Source organism: Mastomys coucha, unplaced genomic scaffold (assembly GCF_008632895.1).
Source record: "Mastomys coucha isolate ucsf_1 unplaced genomic scaffold, UCSF_Mcou_1 pScaffold3, whole genome shotgun sequence".
NCBI classification, from domain to species: domain Eukaryota; kingdom Metazoa; phylum Chordata; class Mammalia; order Rodentia; family Muridae; genus Mastomys; species Mastomys coucha.
The window spans coordinates 35,142,696-35,160,642 of NW_022196909.1; the positions used below are offsets into that span (position 1 = coordinate 35,142,696).

Here is a 17,947-nt window from a genome sequence, read left to right on the forward strand (position 1 = left end):
ACTCGGACTAAACTCACGTAGGTTTCCATACAGCTGCTTCAAACATCCTTAGGGTTAGATAACCCTCCAATCCCTTTCCCTACCCCCTTCCCCTACCTTCCCACCCGCTCTGCCCTCTCCTCCCAATCCCTCTCCCATCTCCCTCTCCCCTCCCATCACTTCCTCACTTAAGCCTTCATCATCATTATTCCTCTTCTCTTCATTTCACTAGTGTTCTACTATCCTCTCATCTTTAATATAAAAAGGGAGAGTTGGGTCAGTGGTTGAGAGCACTTGCTGTTCTTGTGAAGGACCCAGTTTCAATTCTCGGGACCCACATGGAGATTCATCACTTCTTCATGCACCAAGACAGACAGACAGACAGACAGACAGACAGACAGACAGACAGACAGACAGACAGACAACAGAGAGAGAGACAGAGACAGAGACAGAGAGAGACAGGGAGAGAGAAAGAGAAGGAGAAGAAGGAGAAGGAGGAGGAGGAGAAGGAGGAGGAGGAGAAGAAGAAGAAGGAGAAGGAGAAGGAGAAGGAGAAGGAGAAGGAGAAGGAGAAGGAGAAGGAGAAGGAGAAGAAGAAGAAGAAGAAGAAGAAGAAGAAGAAGAAGAAGAAGAAGAAGAAGAAGAAGAAGAAGAAGAAGAAGAAGAAGAAGCAACACTTTGTTGGGCAATGGTGGCATACATATCCAGCAAAGGCAGGTAAATCTGAGTTCGAGTCCAGCCTGGTCTACAATGTGAGTTCCAGGACAGCCAGAGCTACAGGAAAAAAAAAAAAACTCTCAAAAAACAAACAAACAAAAAAAGTATTTTGATATGAAAATTTAAATACAGGTCAATGAGAAGCCTCCGATTTTATTCTGAATAGTTTGTTTCCAAAGTTTTTAAAGGTAACCCTCTGGAACATGTGCTGTTTCTTTGAGCCTAGGAATACTTCTATGAAGCACTATGAAGTAATAAGGTTGATATGGTCTAATGTTTGAGTGCCCTCTTGAAGAATCCCTAAGATCAATAAGCCACAGAGCTATCGCAGGAAGTGTGTACAATTCCTAGTCCCGTCCCAGGGGAACTGTACTTGGGATGAACCACTTCTGTTGAAGCTGGAGACCATGTCTGAGGAAAAGCCGACAGTGTCTGATGTCTGTGTGCTGGCTCATACCCCGGTGGCCGTTCTGCGTCATTGTTTGTATGGCTCTTTGATGATCTTACCAGGAGCAGTCCTACCTACTGAAGAGACGTTGGGCAAGAGGCCATGTGGGCCAGTCCAAGACCAGCTGCAAGCTTAGACTTATTTATAAACCACAGGACAGGCCCCAAGCATGCCCTGCTGTGTGACCTGGGACTGAGGTTAGGGGAGATTAACGTGAAGTATGAGAAGTCCGTTGTCGCCAACTGGGTTTCCAGTGTAAAGTCATGTGTTCTTCTAGCGGGGAGGTGGCTACCACTGGACCTCCTCTGTGCCATGCCCCAGACACATAAGGGCAGCAGGCTCTCGGATCACACAGTTTCACTTTTCCAGCCATGTTTGTGAAATGATCTTCTATCTAGAGATTATTCGCTCAATACATACTGTCACGGTGTGGTAGATACAGGCACAGATTGAAGAACAAAGCAAAAAAAAAAATAGTCCCTGTCTCCACGGAACTGGCTTGCTCCTAAACTAACTAATAATAAGTCTGTCATAAAAAAAAAACCCAAAAACTAATAAGCCCATGAAGATCCCATGAGCTATAATAAAACAGAGCAGTATAGTAAAAATGAGTGTGGAGGAGACGAGTCTAGCTCGAAGAAGCCAAGAACCCTTTCCTGAGAAATGACATTGGGGCAGAGGTTTGACTAATGAGGGGACTAGGTACATAGACACATGGAAGAAGAAGGGGGGCTCAGAGAACAGCATGTCCAAAGGCCCTGGGGTCTGCAGAATGCACTAAAGCATCAAGAGCCTGATAAAGATGGGGAGTTGATGCTTCTGGGCTGAGAAACACCAGCTGGTTGTTCTGCAACCATGGTGGGAGATGTCTCCATAGCAGAAGATAGACCTCGAGGCTGTGTAGGTGTTGATGCATGCCCTTTCTGTCAACTAGCCTCACAGATGTACGCCTTACATGCACTTTACATGTGCAGCCTATGATCCTACGCCAGCACAATTAACTCACTTGGGAGCCTCTTTATGACCCCAATTAGAAATTAGTCCCCTTTCTAGCTCTCACAGTGGCTGAGCCATCTTTCCATACAGCAGCCTTATTCTGGGCATTTGATATAAATGCAATGATGTCATTTGTGGTCTTTTCACTTTTTTTCCCTACCTGGTTCTTTCCCTTAACAAAGTTCATCATGGAATCATACGCACCAGAATTTTCTCATGGCAGAATAGTATTAATTGTATGGCTATACTGTGTTTTTAAAATTTATTTATTTATTCATCAGTTCATGGACATTTAGATTGTTCAAATTTCTGGCTACTGTAAACAACATTTATAAACAAGTCTTTGTATAAATTTTCACTTTTCTTAGCCAGATCCTCCATTCTGCAATTAATGCATCATATGCAAACCCTACCTTACCAAAAAAAAAAAAAAAAATCAGACTAAATAATTGATCTTTCTTCATTTTTAAAAGATTAAAAATAACAGTTTTAAAACAGTTAGGTCCTAATAACTTACATCTCCTTTTCTAACACTTGTGTCCTGCTCTGAGTTTTGAAGACAGAGGAGTTGGTAGTAATTACCATAGTATTGATTCTACGGAAATTTCTTCTTTGAAGGGATGTATTGAGAACATATTCTCAAAACAGTACACACACAATCATTTGTCATAAGTATTCAATATGTAAGAATCTTGTATTAAAAAATTCCAAATTTATAATTATTTTGGAGAAATTTTATTATAGCTTTTTTTCAGAATTTCTGCATATTTCTCATAAATTCTACATGGAAATGTTAAAGTATAGGTACATATGTGTATATGTGTATATGTGTATATGTATATACACATACACTAATGTTGACTAAAATGTATCCTTTTTAAAATGTTTTATTTATTTGAAATACATACATGCATACATGTTTCTTATATCACCCACTTCTTGTTCCACAAACTCTCCCTGGTCTCCCTCCCACTTCATGTCTTTTTGTAATAACTTGCTGAGTCTGGCTTTGAGCAGTTGAAGAGCTGTTAGACTTTCATACATTTTTTTTTTTCTTAATCAGATTATCTGAAGTGGAAAGATTCATCTTAAATCAGGGCCTTGCCCTCTGAGGGGCAACTCAGATCAAAAAGAACATCAAGAAAAACAGTCATGTTTTGCCTGCTCGCCCTCCCTCTTGCTGGTGAGCTCATCTACCCTGTGGCTGTGGCATTCCTTCCCTTATAGTAGAACCAATTTCTTTGGGATTCAAATGTGGAGTGAAGATTGGCAGCTGCTCAGGAGTCCTCCAGGCCTTCAGCGCCAGAGTGGGACTGATGAGACACCCAGCCTTGAGGACTGAGCAACTCCGGGATTCTCAGCCTCTCCAGTGTGAGATAGGCAGGGTTAGACTAACTGGACCACATCTTGTAATACATATATACACATATGTGTGTGTGTGTGTATACACATATATATGTATATATATAATATAATATAATATTATATTATATTTGTTATATTATATGTTATAATATAGTACATTATATTATATCATATCATATTATATATAATATATAAGAAACAGACACATATATGTATATATGTATATATGTGTGTGTATGTATATATATGTATATGTATGTATGTATATACATGTATACATAAATATATAATTATGTAATGTATAATTTCTGTTCCTTTGCAACCCTAGCTAATACCTAGAAGGATCATTTTTAAAAGGGTGAAAATTAAAGCCTTTACCTTCATCTTATTAATTTTCTTCGAATTTTTAAAACTTTCATCAATTTTCTTATACTCTCTGTTTTTATGACACCCAGAAGTGGTAAGGCCTTGAATTCCTTCACATTACCTCCAAGTACCTTGGGCTGGTCACCAGCTAAGGTCTCCTAAGGTATTTTTTTTTTTTAATCAGTGATGAATAGATTCCAGTACTGAATTTGGAGCATATGTAAGTTGTATTATCTGTAAATTTCACTTTAAGACAGCGAAGGGGAAATTATGAAATATTCATACCTATGTTAATACATTTTGTATATTTATTTCATACTTCAGCATGCTTTTATGTTGAAGTATGAAATATAAGATAAGGCACATTACTCTATAATTTATAATGTATAATACGATTACAGATTGCAGGCTCTCCATGATAAATTGCATACGAGTTTCATAGATTACATATTGAAAGAGGCTCGTCTGATTAGTCCAAGGTTAGGAAACGCTGTTCCAATGGCTGATTTTTTCACAAGCAGGACCTTTGAGCACTGAGGTTTAGCTTTTTGTCATTCATTAGCTATGAAGTTATTCTCACACATTACAACTCTTGGGGCTACACTATGTCCAACTGATTATAGATTACAGTTCCCAGCAGCATTAGGCGTTTCTTTTTCTACCCCACGGTGATGTTCATTTCTTGATTTATTAAAATAGCATAGTGTAGCACTATTGGCCGAAGAGTCTGGCGCAGAATACTCATGACCTGCCAAAGAAAAGTTGAGCTAGTGGGCCTTCCAAGAATCACAGCTAAGTCAGAACCCAGCTCTCTAGATCCTTTAGAAGACGGTTGACAGAAGATATATGGAGCCGTAGGAGATGCAGGAGATACTGGCAAAATGTGGGAGTAAGGTGATGCTCAAGCAGGGGTTTCAGTCTACTTAAATCACTAACCCGGAGGCTATTCTTGTGGTTGCTGCTGCTGTTTTCTAAACAGGGTCTTACTAAGTAACCAGGGTTGGCCTCAGACTCACAGAGATTCACCTGGGTCAGCCTCCTGAGTGGAGGATTAGAAGTGTGTGGCACCATAACTGTTTCGTAAGGCCATTTTTAAGACTCTATTGGTCTTTGGTCTTTGTTGATTATCTGAGCTGAGTGCCATGGAGGTTTGAGAATACAGAGTCTTCCTGGGTAAATTTTAACAACTACTGTTGATGTTGTACCCAGAAGGCTTTTATACCCAGCTTTTATAGCTGTTTCGTAAGGCCATTAAGACTCTATTGGTCTTTGGTCTTTGTTGATTATCTGAGCTGGGTGCCATGGAGGTTTGAGAATACAGAGACTTCTTGAGTAAAATTTAACAACTACTGTTGATGTTGTACCCAGAAGGCTTTGATAATCCAGCATCTGTTCATGGTCAGTGTAATAGATATGCCCTCTAACTGTATAGCAGAGGCTGAGCAGATTGAAAGTTGGGATAGAGTTCTTTGGTGCACACAGGAGAGTAGGTACTTGCTGCCCTTCCTAGAGTTAGGCTGTAACGTGTACCTTTTCTGGTATAATTGCAAGCCACCCAGTAACGTGAGCAATGTGTTAGAAATGAAGGGATGGGACACAGTAGGTAGAAACCCCAACAGAGGTCATGAAGCCAAGAGGCAGTCGTGCATTTAGCATCTGGGTTTTTGTCCTCTATGCCCTCTACCTCTACACCCAACTCCTCGGGACTTCTGTTTCCTCACCTAAAATGATTGGCAGGTAAAATTCTGCACAGAGTTGGAGCATTTGTGTGTGCTGAGGGAGTGTGTCCATCTCTAGGATAGCTTCTACTTCTAAGCTTCTGATTACATTCAGTCCTCCCAAATCGATAAATCCAGAAACCCGCATCAAGCTAGGTGAGATGCCACATACCTGTAATCTCAGTACTTGGGAAGCTGGAGCAGGTGGATCAAGAGTAGCAACACAACCTACAGAAAGAGGCCCTGGAGGGCGGGGTGGGGGAGTGGGGAGAAGAGAAAGTCAAGGAAATAGTCTCTTTTTTCCTTACTATCTTTTTTATTAGATATTGCCTTTATTTACATGTCATATGATTTCTCCTTCCTCAGTTTCCCCTCCAAAAAAAACAAACAAACAAACAAAGAATAAAAAACAACAAGAACAAACCCCTGTTTCCTTCCCCCGTCCCCCATGCCTGCCACCCCGCCCTCTCCCACTAATTGGCCCTGGCATTCCCCTACACTGGGGCACAGAACCTTCACAGGGCCAAGGGCCTCTCCTCCTGTTGATGATCGACTTTGCAATCCTCTACTATACACATGCTGCCAGAACAATCAGTCCTACCATGTGTACTCTTTGGTTGGTGGTTGAGTCCCTGGGAGTTCTGAGGGTACTAGTTAGTTCATATTGTTGTTCATTCTGAAGAACAACCCACAAACCACAAGAAACTCAAGAAGAAGGAAGACCAAAATGTGGACATTTCATTCCTTCTTAAAAGGGGGAACAAAATACCCAATGGAAGGAGTTGCAGACATTAACTATGGAGCAGAGACTGAAGGAAGGACAATCCGGCTTGATATAGCTATCTCCTGAGAGGCTCTGACAGTACCTGACTAATACAGAAGTATAGGCTCACAGCCATCCATTGAACTGAGTACAGGGTCCCCATGAAGGAGTTAGAGAGAGGACCCAAGGAGCTGAAGGGTTTGCAGCCCCTTAGGAAATAGTCTTAAGAATCAAACCATCCAGAAGCAGCCTCCTTGTTGTTCCAAAGATGCCTGGAGGGCCACGTTCGATGGGAAAGAATGTCTCCAGTTATCATTGTACATGAGGTTCACGGTTCATTATGTCTTACTTTGGTGAGTTGCAGACTTTGAGTGATAGACCCAAGCATTTGTCCTCTGGTGACAGCCCTCTGTAGACCTGGAAAAGCAATGTTTTGTTTTGTTTTGTTTTGTTTTTATCCAAATATATGATGGATTTATTTGGAGGTAAAGGGCGCTGGCGTGTTTCTCTCTGAGCTGGTTAGATATCTGGGTTTGATTGACAGCTGTTTGCTTATTATTTGCCAAAGACTGTCACCCTATTACTTCTTAAGGATCCCTTACCCTGATCATCATCCCTTGATGAGACAACCTGATTTCTTGGGAGATTTCACTATCTGCCTTGACAGGTGTCTTAGTTAGGGTTTCCACTGCTGTGAAGAGATACCATGGCCAAGACAACCCTTCTAAAGGCAAATGTTTCATTGGGGCTGGCTTTCAGGTTCTGAGGTTCAGTCCATTGTCAGCATGGCAGTATCCTGGCACACACAGTGTTGCAGAAGCAGCCAAGAGTTCTACATCTTGATCCAAAGGCAGTCAGTAGAAGACTCTCTTCTAGGTAGCTAGGAGGAGGGTCTCAAAGCCCAACCCCACAGTGACACCCTTCCTCCAACAGGGTCACAACTACTCCAACAAGGCCACACCTCCTAGTTGTGGGTGGCTTCTCTGGACCAAGCATATTCAAACTACCACAACAGGTACCATTCTCAACCTCCTAGGGTGGAGTAATTTTGCTTCTTTCCATTTCTGGTGCATCTATGATCTGCTGGCTCATCTATGATCTTGTGTTTGAGACCACACAGATCAGGAAACTGAATCAGGGATGAGAAACTTGGAGCCTTTTTTGTTTTTGTTTTTGGACTCAGTAATGCTGAAGCTCCATAGGATGGTTTATGAGCTGTGGGAACAACAGCATATACCGCCATACTTTCCCAGTAGTCCTTAGTGGATTCTTATTTCTAAAACTCAAGCTGGTGAATCAATGTTTTATGCTTACAAGAGTGTGGGTGAGGGGATGCTTACAGGCACATGGATGATTCAAAGGCAGTTGCATCATGAAAGCTCATGCCATCAGGGTGACAGCTCGTGGCTGGAACTCTGGCGGTCTGCCCAATTTATTAGTAGCTCTATGGGTTGTAAAGACTTCTCTTCAATAGCCCTTACTGGTATCTTTGGGATGCTGGAGTCACAAGACTTCCTGAGTCTTAAAAGCCTTTCTTCAGGATGGAATGCTTTCAATCCAATATCTGCCCTCCTCTGTCCCTGTGTTCCTGGGAGGTGGAACAAATGTTCCTTTACTCCATCATGCCAGGCTTCTGCTTAGAGTTGTCCACTGCTGGGCACTTTCAAAAGATTGGTGGACAGAGCCACATCTGCCTTGGCACTTTATCTAGCCATGAGATGGCATTCCTGATTTTGACTCTTGGTATTGGTCCTCTCTATTAGTCAAGGTTCCCTAGAGGAACAGAACTTATAGAATGATGTATAGAATATAGAGAGAACATATAGAATATATGGAATCTATTAGGCTGGCTTCCAGGCTATGGTCCAGCTAATACAACAATGGCTGTCTATCTACAGAAGGTCCAAGAATCCAGTTGTTCAGTCCATGAGGCTGAATGTCTCCCCGGGTCTTCAGGATACATGGGAATCCTGAAGAAGTAGGTTCTAATGCCAGTGAAGAAGTGGATTTGCCAGTGAGAGCAAGCAGGCAAAGAGAACAGGCTGCCCTCTCCGTGTCCTCCCCACTTCAAAAAAATCTGAATTAAAGGAGTATCTTCCCACGTCAGAGATCCAAATTAGAAGGTCTTCTCACTTTAAATGATTTAATCAAGAAAAACCCTCACAGGTGTGCCCAGTCATTTGGATTTTTGTTACTTCCAAATGTGGTCAAGTTGACAACCAAGAAGAGCCACCACATTCTCCTTACAGGTGGTAGATATTCTCTCAGGCACTGGGAACACTAGGCCTGACCTTTGTCATCTTAGACCCATGGCAGTTTTGCAGTTCTTCATTGCCCTTTTGAACCATCTCAGACTTCTATAAATAGGTTTTTCTGCCCTTCAAACCTTCTTTCATTTGACTGTTGGCAATACAGTTTGTTTCCTGCCTTGGATCCTGACTCTACGACTAGTAATTGTCTAATAATGTAAGCTATAGTTATAATATGATATCATTTAGTGGTCTTAGTGTGATTATTGAGGTAGTTCTCGAAGTAAAACAAATGTTAATAGTAAATAATATAACATGATACATACGCATATTGAGCTGAAGGTGGGGTAATCTGTGTCATCTTCCAGGGTCATCTCCATCTTCTTCCAGGGCCATCTCCATCTTTCGAGTCATTTTCATCTTCCAGAGACATCTGCATCTTCCAGGGTCAGTCATCGAAATCTTCTTTCAGGGTCATCTGCATCTTCTTTCAGGGTCATCTACATCTTCCAGAGATACCTGCATCTTCCAGAGACATCTGCATGGTCCAGCTATCCAACAATGGCTGTCTATCCACAGAAGGTCCAAGAATCCAGTTGTTCAGTCCACGAGGCTGAATGTCTCACTGGGTCTTCAGTATACATGGGGATCCTTTTTCCAGGGCCATCTCCATCTTCTCCCGGGGTCATCTGCATCTTCTTCCAGGGTCATCAACATCTTCCAGGATTGTCTTCATTATCTTCCAAATAAGGCAGAGACCACGTCCTGCATTCAGTAGACTGTTTTGCCTACAGTTTCGATAACTTTCAAGTACTATCCTGGCTAGTTGCATGTCAACTTGACACACACTAGAGTTATTTTGGGAGATAAAGCCTCAATTAAGAAAAACGCCATTGCTAGACTGGCTTGCGGGCTAGGCCGTACTCTATTTTCTTGATTGATAACTGATAGTGGAGGGCCCAGCTCACTGTGGCTAGTGCTATCCTTGGGTGGGTGGTCATAGGTGCTATCAGAAGGCAGGCTGAGCAAACTACAAGAAGCAAGGCAGTAGGCAGCACTCCTTCTTGGTTTCTGCATCAGCTCCTGCCTCCAGGTTCCTAACCCTGCTTGAGTTCGTGCCCTGGCTGCCTTAGAAGAGGAACTGTGATGAGGAACTGGAAATGAAATGAACCCTTTCCTCCTCAAATTGCTTTCGGTCATGGTGCTTCATTGCAGCCATAGACAAGAACTGTGGTAGAAAAATGTAAGACCTTCTATAGCCTAGGGATTAGGAGTTTAGCTCAGTGGTAGAGCACTTACCTAGAAAGAGTAAGGTGCTAGGCTTGGCCCTCAGTGTTGAAGAGAAAAAAAAAAATCACTAGAATTTTCAACCACATGGTGGGTCTTAGGGATAAAAATGAAAAAAAAAATATTTTGATGTTGCAGTAAGGGATAGTGTGGTGGTTTGAATATGCTTGGTCCATGGAGTAGCACTATTTGGGGGTGTGGCCTCATTGAAGGAAGTGTGTCTCTGTGGGTGTGGGCTTTAAGACCCTCGTCCTAGCTGCCTGGAAGCCAGTCTTCTCCTATTTGCCTTCAGATGAAGATGTAGAACTCTCAGCTCCTCTGGCACCATGCCTGCCTGGATACTGCCATGCTCCCGTCTTGATCATAGACTGAACCTCTGAATCTGTAAGCCAGCCCCAATGAAACATTGTCCTTATAAGAGTTGCCTTGGTCATGGTGTCTGCTCACAGCAGTAAGACCCTAACTAAGACAGAATGGATACTTTGTTCACCTTTCGGTCTGGTCTGTATCAATTGAGGTTCTTGTTCACAGTCACAGGCAGCTTAGCCTTACATCTCCTCTCTGTTTCATCTCATAAGGTGATGGCCTCATCTCAGTTGTACCCCCAAAAGTTAAAACGGCTGCAGTTTAGCAGCTCCAAGGCCTTTACCTGCCAAAGACCTAGAGTCAAGTCATTGAACTGATCACAAATGTGGGTTTGTCTGGACTTTGTGTATAGAGTATAGGTCATGTTCTCTCTCTCTCTCTAACTTGATGCTTTGAACTAAGAAAGTCCTTGGCAATTTTCCAGCTTGTTATATAATGCATGGAAGTCTGACTCTGAGGTAGAGGCTCATTGGAAGGAGTTGGCACTGTGGAGGAGAAAGATCCAGTCCATGGGTCTTACGTTTGTTTTAAAATAATATCCACTAATCCCACCTGTATTTTCCCAAGAAGAGAGCAGATCCTTTGGTCCATTTGAACCCAGCAGCTTGTCTCTGGGAGACAAGCCCTTTGCTCCGAGGGTATTGTCTAACAAAAATGTACTGTAGGGTTGTGTCCGTCAATGGAATGTATGCTGCCCATGTGGGGAATGACCTTGAATTATCCTAGCTCATTGATGGGTTCCCATTGTGCGCCAAGGATTGGATCCTGGAATGCTGCATTAACTAACTTTTCTTGTGTGTGTGTGGGGGGGACATGGGCAAACTTTCACTTACCTCAGATAAGTCACCAATGACAGACCAAAGAGATGGTTCTTTCTCAAACCTAGTTTGGTGACCCAGTGAGAACTGGCACACACTTACAGGGGCATGGCTAAGTGGTTACTTTTTTTTTTTTTTAACAAACACATTTCTTATATGACAGCCTGCTTGTAGCCTGCAGTGTTTGCAATCTTTTTTTTTTTTTATTTAAAGATTTATTTATTTATTTTATGTAAGTACACTGTAGCTGTCTTCAGACACCCCAGAAGAGGGTGTCAGATCTCATTACGGATGGTTGTGAGCTACCATGTGGTTGCTGGGATTTGAATTCAGGACCTCCGGAAGAGCAGTCAGTGCTCTTAACCATTGAGCCATCTCTCCAGCCCCATGGCTAAATAGTTACTTACAAGAGTAGGCATTACCCTAGCACAATTACATCATTAAGAAGTCTGGCCCCAGCCGGGCGGTGGTGGCATACACCTTTAATCCCAGCACTTGGGAGGCAGAAGCAGGCGGATTTCTGAGTTCAAGGACAGCGTGGTTTACAGAGTGAGTTCCAGGACAGCCAGGGCTACACAGAGAAACCCTGTCTTGAAAAAAACAAACAACCAAAACAAAAACAAAAACAAAGAAGATGTCTGGCCCCAGCGTGGTGACCTCCCATATCTGCATAGATGGAGGTACCCGTCCCTTCAGCTAACTTCTCCTCCCCCTGGGCATACTAGCCCTTCCCAAGACCCACAGGTAGCTGGGACAGAACTACATGAGGTGGGGAAGGAGAGTCTGCAATCACAGACAAGGAGTCTAAGGGTCCCTTATAGAAGAGGGAGCATCAACAGGCCCAGTCTTGAGGGTCTCTTGCCCTGAATGACGGCTTCTCTGACTACGTGGCTACAACCACAATGGCTGTGCTTGTAGGACAGTCTCTCACGACATGGGGTGAGCTGTGAATGTGTGCAGCACATGAGTGTGGAGCTCACATACCGTAGGTATCACCGCCTGTTCACATACTGTAGGTATCACCGCCTGTTCGTTTCGTTCTCTCTCTCTTTTTTTTTTTTTTTGTGGTTGTTGTTGCTTTGCTTTGGGTTTTGTCTTGTGGTTGTCTTTGCCGCGGCGAAACCCTCTCACTCCGAGAAGTGCATTCAGCTCACGGTGACTTGTTTTCTACATTGGTTATTTTTTTTTCTTTAATCTCTGTGCAACCAGAACAACCAGAACAGAAAGAACAGCTCAAAGTTCCACAGAGATGTTAGTCCATTGTTGCAGGCAGGCAGGCTCCTCCGGTGGCAGGGGTCAGACTAGGAAGCGGTTTGTTGGTTGGTTCCTATAGTAGCAGAGAAGAGAAGGCAGGCAGGAAGTAGAGGCCGGTGTAACTTCAAAGGCTTCCCCCATGGGGCTGGAGAGATGGCTCAGTGGTGAAGGAGAGGATCTAGTTTAGTTCCCAGCAGCCATACTGGGTGGTTCAAACTGTCTGGAACTCTAGGTCCAGGAGATTTGGTACCCTTTTCTGACCTACATGTCACCTGCCCACACACGGACACACACACACACACAAATAAAATACTTGGGCTGGAGAGATGGCTCAGCGGTTAAGAGCACCGACTGCTCTTCCGCAGGTCCTGAGTTCAAATCCCAGCAACCACATGGTGGCTCACAACCATCTGTAATGAGATCTGAGCCCTCTTCTGGGGTGTCTGAAGACAGCTACAGTGTACTTACATATAATAAATAAATCTTTGGGCTGGAGCAAGCAGGGCTGGAACGAGTGGGGTTGGAACAAGTGGGGCTGGAGCGAGAAGTAAAAAAAATATTTACCTAGTGACCCCATCCTGGTAAATATGCTGCACTTCTCTCAAAGCTTCAAGGCTAAATAACAACATGAACTGGGGATTAAGGGTTCAGCATCCGGGCCTCTTGGGGTCATTCCAAACCTTCACAGTTTCCCTTCTGTAGAAAAATGAATAAAAGTTACAGAATTTGCTTTAGAGGATTAAGAACTTAGAACCGAGCCTGTCAGAGCACATCCGCTAAGGAATTTCCACCATGCATTGCAACAAGACAGTTGCTAACCTTGAGGGTTCGTTCATTTGCTCAACCCCTGAGGTCATCCGGTTGTCCATTCGATGATCTCTGAGCAGGTCTCATCTCTGCTTCTGCCACCGTGCTGTTGGGAGCGGTGACAAGCAGGCTGCTTCACACTTGCTGAGAGAAGCATACCATTTTGCTGTGTAGAGAGAGATAATAATCGTATTTACATGAAGAGCAACTATGAGCACTGTGAGTCTTCAATGTGGACATGTATTATCGCGGGGCTTTGAACTCAAGCCACTGAAGAATGGGTTGCTCCAATTGGCTTTGAAACCATTTGCTGCAAGCCCAAGGGACCTGAGACGGAAAACACACATCCCTGTGCAGGAGAGCATTGTACAACCTCGCTCCTGACTTCACCTCTCATGATAACGGGGAGTGGATGTTCAGAGCTTCATTCTCTGTATCCAGACTACCCGTAGGGAAACCTCGGCTCATCTTCCACTTACTGGGACCAGGGCCAAAGGTTTAACCTTTCTTTACGTTGTTTTCATTATGAGCAAATCACACTTAGGCTTCTCAGGGAAGCCGTAGAAGAAGAGTTGTTTAAACAGTGTTGGTCTCAGGTGTTTAAATCATGGGCCTCAGGTGACTTGACTCCTGTGAGAGTTGTGGATTCTGGGTGTTTGAAACCATTGATCTTAGATGAGTTGGTTCAGATGAACTGTGGGTCCTCGATGTGTAAATTCAGGGTTTGTGTCTCACATTATTTTCCCCCCTGAGGCAGTGGAAGGAATATGGGTCTCCTCCATCAGAGACCCCTAGAAGATTCAACCAGCCACATTCCCTCCGAATCCCCATATCCTCATCCAGAAGTAGAGACAAGAATGCTTAGCCATAGGAGATGGCTCTGAGAGTAAAGATGTCAGAATTCTGGGGAATCGAGGGACTGTCAGAGAATGATAGCTATTTCTCGTCCTTTATCCTCTAATCTTCGAAAGCATTTGTGCGGAGAGTATAAGAGATCGAAATGTAAATCTGGAGAAGGAAGTAAAATGTCATGGAATGAATCTTCAAAGTTATTTGCAACAATAAGATCCGTTTTAAGGCCCAGAGGGGATGGCTCAGTAGTTAAAGAGCGCTGACACCTCTCCCAGCGAACTGAGTTCAACTCCCAGCACCCAACCGTCAGTAATTTCCGTTCCTGGGGATCCTAGGCCCTCTTCTGGTCTCCTCAGGCACAAGGCACGCATGTGGTGTGCCGACACGCATGCAGCAAAATACCCATACCCATAAAATAAAAATACAAAGACCTAAAAAAAAAATGACTTTAAACAAATACTGTGTATGCCTAAGAGAAAACAACTTGCCCACTTTTGTTATTTTCTGTTGTTAATTGGCGTGTGAGAAGGAAATAGAATTCACTTAATGATTGACAGATCTCTCGGGAAAGCGAACAAAAGCCCAAACTATGTTTTCTTTAGTTCTCGTCGCTTCAAAGTGCAGGGTCTTTGCAACTACGCTGTCATTTATAAACAGGGGATAAGCGGGTCTAAAGACACCTGCCCTTTCTCCATAAGTCAGGAAGAAGAGCTGTGTCAGCAGGGTGAGTGGTGCGTGAGTCAGGATACTGGTCTCCCTGCTAAGATACCCGAGTCAGCGAGTCAGCCCAACGTGTCCCCCATGTGTCCTCCCTACCCTCTGATGCCTTTCTGTCCCGTTGGTCTCTGTTGCTTCCCAGAGATGAGAACCAAGACAGAGCATTGTCAAGCTAACATCTCCATCTTATTCTCTCAATGACTGGCGTAGCATATAGTCAGAACTGGGGCCCCTTAGAATATTTACAATTTAGCCCTTCCTAAAAAAACGTTTGACGGGGATAGTAATATATCAGGCAGAGAGCAAACCCATCACTATGGGGCATCGCCTACTTTATGCCCTCACAAGCATGCCTCTAGAACCTTTGCTTTAAATCATTTCCTTGCCAGGGCAAGCTCATTTAAATCCAGCTTCATTACCAGCCTGCCATGTTCTCTCCCTCTGGCAGGTTAAAAGTCTATTGACCTCTAGGCCAAGCCCCAGCTGAGACTGCAGTCCCTGGCTCTTCATGTCCCCAGGACTGAAAACACTGGGGACAGGAGGAGATGGTTTTTTAGTTTCTTTTCCTCCAGTCTCTCTGTGACCCAGTGTGGTGGGGGAGGGACTCCTCGGGCTTCTCTGGGTCAAATTCTATTTGTAGATACAAGGGTAAGACTGGCCTAGATCACTGGGTTCTCTTGCTTGTTCCACCACAGAGTGGCTAAACAGAGGATCTCAAGGGATGGGGGTGGGGGCAGCTTTCTCATTGTATCCTGGTGGCATGCCCTTTACTCCCGGAGCTGGCCTCCAAGCACTAGAGCAACCTTGTAGCCATCTCACTCATTGAACAAGCCAGGCCTTGCCATTGATTGAGCCTAGCCCCCAGGGTTCCATTTCCCTGTAAAGCAGGAACCTCACCGTTGCGTAAGAACTCACTCCTTCAGTCTGTATATGGACAGGCATGGACTGGCCTGAGTTGACAGTTCCCTCCCACTTACTTGTTATAAGAGACACTGGGTGCAGGAGGGAACAGGCTGTGCCGATTTCACCCGGCTGAGGATGCAAATAGGCAGGGTTTCCCAAACAGTAACTGGTTTAATCTGCAGGTGAGGGCATCGGCATGTACTCTGACAGCTGGGATCTACACCGATCAATGAAAGCTTTCTAAAATACTTGTTGTTGAAGCACGGGGTGAGGGGACGGGGGGGGGGGGGGGGGGGGGGGGGGGGGGGGGGGGGGGGGGGGGGGGCAGGTGGTGTTTTCAGGCAGCTGTAGATTCATACAATGAGTGAACACAAGCCATCCCGGATGAGACCACCATAGGGAGTGAATACAGAGCCCCTTTCTTCTTCACAAGGACATTTTTAGGATGTCGACAGCTTTTTCTTCCCATAAGGTTTCTGTTTGTCTCTGTTGGTTTGTTTGTTTTGATACTACCTGACTTCCACGGACACTGTTTTGTTGTTGTTTTTAAATTGGTGGTTTCTTTTCAGACGAGGTCTTCGTAGCCCAGGCTAGCCTAGAATTCATTATGGAGCCCAGGGTGGACCTGAACTCCCAGAGAGAGCTGCCTTTTGATGTGGGTATGGGTGTGAGTCACCACAGTGGGTACTAGGATGTATTTTTCTGATTTTTTCTTCCACTTTGGAGCTAAGCCTGGTGTGTATGTGTGTGTGTGTGTGTGTGTTTCTTGACAACAGTCCCCCTTGGTTTTGAAGACAGGGTCTCTAAGTGAGACGTGGGGCTTTCTAATAAGGGAGGCCTCTAACTCCTTGGTGCTATGGTTATGACAGAAGCTGGAGTCCCGTTTATTTATACTTGGGTGCTGGGGATGGCAAATAAGCTCTCTCGAGCACCAAGAATAATATGTTTGAGGGGACTTCTCCATAACCTGAATAGAAAGGGCCGTAGGGGAGAACAGCTAAAGCCATTTCTCAAGGGTGGTGGGTACGGCCAGATTCTGTACCTTTTCTGAATTCTCAGCTCTCCCACACTCCACGATGCAGGCAAGCTTCTGAGAATCTCATAGATAAGGAAAGGGGCTAGGTGGCTTAACTCCAACTTTGCAGGAGGTAATCACACGCAGGCTTTGCCTGGTATGAAGGGAATTCTCAAGCTGTTAGATAGACGTAGTCCTTTTCAAGAATTCAACAGACAGACTGTGCGAGGGGCAGAGGGTGAGCACACGCCACAGTGCAGGCATATCCCTGGAGCGAATGGTATCCGTCCATTCCTTAGCCCCTGGAACCCTGGGGTTTTCTGCGGTGGGCTTCTGTGACAGCGCAGGGAGCCATGCATGGTAGGTAGCTCCCGGCGCGCGGGTTGGTTTGCACCACAAGTAATTAACCATCTTCACCCAATTGCGCCCTCCCTCTTCGTCCTCCTGGACGCCCTCCTTTCCCGCGGAGTTGTCACAAAGGAAAGCCCTTGGCATCTTATACTCCCCACTGCCAAAGAGTACCAACTTCACAAAGTTCTCGGGCGCTTTCCTCTGGGATCGCTGCCCACGAGGACAGCTCCGGCCAGGAGGCTCCCAGTGACCCCGGGAAGCCAGGGAGAGCAGGCGACCCTTGTATTCATTCCCACACGGGCTCCTCCCAAAGGCACAAGGTGCTCGGCGGGGGGCATGCGGGGGAGCCTCGGGGCACCAAGGGGACTCGTGTCCCGCCCTCCCCTTTTCCTAGCGGGGCCCGAAGCCACCGGTGTAGACGCAGCGCCCCTACTGCCGGCTTTTCCACCGCCTCCATCTCCTCCTCCTCCTCCTCCTCCTCCGCCGCCGCCTCCTCTTCCTCCCCCCTCCTCCCCCAGCGGGCGTGCAGTCTCAGCCGGTTCAGACTGGCCAGAGTGCCCCTGCAGAGGAGATCGGCGAGTGGGACCACCCCGGGAGTGACTTCCCGGGGTGGGCGGTGGGGGTGGGGAAAGTGTGGAGCGGGCAGGCCGGGCTGCGCTCCATGTGTCCCGGGGGCAGAGGGCGGCGGCCGTATATTGCGCGCCGCGGGACCGGTCGCCCAGCGCAGGGCCCGGATCAGCAGCCGCGGCCGGAGCTGCGTCCGCGGCCCCAGCCGAGCCCGGGACTCAGGTAAAATAAATAAATAAAAAACCCCAAGAGCTGGGAAGGTCCAGGCGGGAGCTGTCCCCTCACCCTGCAAACGGCACCGAAAGGAGGTGGCGCTGTCACCCGCGGGCGCACGGCTACCGGCCGGCTTCTGGTCTTGGGTGTCTGCCCGGGCTGAGAGCGCCCCGAGAGTGCCGCGGAGCGCTCTGCA

The 17,947-nt window shown here is 45.5% G+C and overlaps 1 protein-coding gene across 1 annotated transcript in view; it reads left to right on the forward strand.

Annotated features, from left to right (window-relative positions):
* The first annotated feature begins 17,550 nt into the window (after positions 1-17,550).
* The window catches only part of Slc16a9 (solute carrier family 16 member 9), a 41,072-nt gene continuing 40,675 nt past the window's right edge, over positions 17,551-17,947 (forward strand). Inside the window, exon 1 of the mRNA XM_031348171.1 lies at positions 17,551-17,760. The gene's annotated coding sequence lies outside the window, so the exon portion shown is untranslated. The remainder of the gene's footprint in view (positions 17,761-17,947) is intronic.